The 1,810-nt window shown below is 38.2% G+C and overlaps 1 pseudogene; it reads right to left on the bottom strand.

Annotated features, from left to right (window-relative positions):
- Nucleotides 1–167: 167 nt before the first annotated feature.
- Nucleotides 168–1,411, bottom strand: LOC116622289 (annotated as a pseudogene).
- Nucleotides 1,412–1,810: the final 399 nt, after the last annotated feature.

The following is a 1,810-nucleotide window of genomic DNA, read 5'->3' on the forward strand; positions in this document are numbered from 1 at the left end:
GAAAGAAAGAAAGAAAGAAAGAAAGAAAGAAAGAAAGAAAGAAAGAAGAAAGAAAGAAAGAAAAACAACCAGGATAAATTTTAAATGAGTCTACAGTTAGACCCACAGTTGTCGAATATTTTGTACTTAAAAATTTGTTGAATGAATGGTAGCTGTTTGTAAAGAGACTATTTGGAGATTTTTGTCTTACAACTAACAAAGTAGATTCTTCAGATTTGAATGTCATGGCTGATGAAGAGATAGGGGCTAAAAGCTGGAAAACAAGCAGCCAGGAATGCACTGATGTTCATGAGTTGCAGGCTTTGGGTGACAAAGCCAGTCATATAGAGTGATAAGATGGAGGATAGAAAATAAAGAGAAACAAATGAGCTCACCAGAAGCAGGACGGTGTGAGTGGCAGTGGTCTCTGGGGAGGCTCTGGAAGAGAGACTGGTGTGGTGAAGGTTTTGGACTCTCTGCTTATGTCTTTGCAGGAAGAGCACTATGGAGCTGCTCGCCCAACCCATTGGTCCCAAACACAAAATATCAAGGAAGGTAAAGAGGAATGCATAGAGCTTATGGATGAATCAGACCCTTCTGTAGTACCTAGTCCAAAATTCATTTTTGTAATGTTTATAGTATTCCCTGGATGAGTCACTTTCACTGGCACAACAATATTTATCAGGAGATGAAGAATCCAACAGGGGCAACAGGAGGGTTGAACAAATCTAGGAGCCTTCAGTTTGAGTACTGCCCACCTGGAATTATTAGGATTAATAGTGATAGCCTGGAAGCCACTCAAAAGGCAGGTGGTGCATAGAGAAATGCCTCGGGCCACCCTATGAGTATAAAAGGTAATCTTGCACACAGCTTCTCCCAGGAAATAGTCCAAACAAAAAGCTGCCAGTGTCTGAGTGATTCCCCTAGAGAGAAGGACTAGAAGGTTGGCTGAGGCCAATTGGTTGAGAATTAGATCTGTAGGTCTCTGAGTATGTTTAGTGAACAAAGTCAATATATAAAAACAGAGGAATAAGAAATTCCTTAGAAGCCCAACTACAGTCTGGAAGAGGAGGAGAATCTCCATTACCAACTCATAAGAAGCCATAATGTCAATGTCCAAAAGGAGTTTCAAAGCCAGATAATCTAGAGAGAAAGAATATGTGTATTACTTTCCTTAGTGTGGCAAATTCAATATTAACAAATTTCACCTTTACTCATATTTGCAAAATCCTACTTCATATTACTGGATATACAAATATTGATTCAAACTACTCTGAAAAAGTAAACTGGTTCCCTTCCAAGTATATATGATTTGCTAGCATTTTATTTAGGATATGTGGATGCATATTTATGAACGACGACATTTTTCTAAACATAGGCTACACAATAGCAGAAAATAGCCCCAATATTTCACTTCCCTTTCCCACTCTGTAGTTTAAATATTTTAAAGGGAGGTGGGTGGGGGAATGGAGTAACTGGGTGATGGGCATTAAGGAGGGCACATGATGTGATGAGCACTGGGTGTTATATGCAACTAATGAATCATTGAACACTACAGTAAAAACTAATGATGTACTCCACGTTGGCTATTGAATTTAAATATAAATAAATAAATAAATAAATAAAATTTTAGATTATATGCCAACTTTTAAACAATCTGGAGCTTTTGTTTCTCTTTAAAAATTAGAAAATGCTATGGTCCTGGCCAGTGTTCTCCCATGTTAAATGGTTGTTGGAGCTAGATAATGTCACCTCCCTTGCCTGAGGCAGGCACCCTCTAATTCATAATAGCCTTCATGAAACCAGCTTTATCTATTCATGTTAATGGATC

The sequence above is a fragment of the Phoca vitulina genome, unplaced genomic scaffold, assembly GCF_004348235.1.
Source record: "Phoca vitulina isolate PV1807 unplaced genomic scaffold, GSC_HSeal_1.0 scaffold52, whole genome shotgun sequence".
Classification (NCBI taxonomy): Eukaryota; Metazoa; Chordata; class Mammalia; order Carnivora; family Phocidae; genus Phoca; species Phoca vitulina.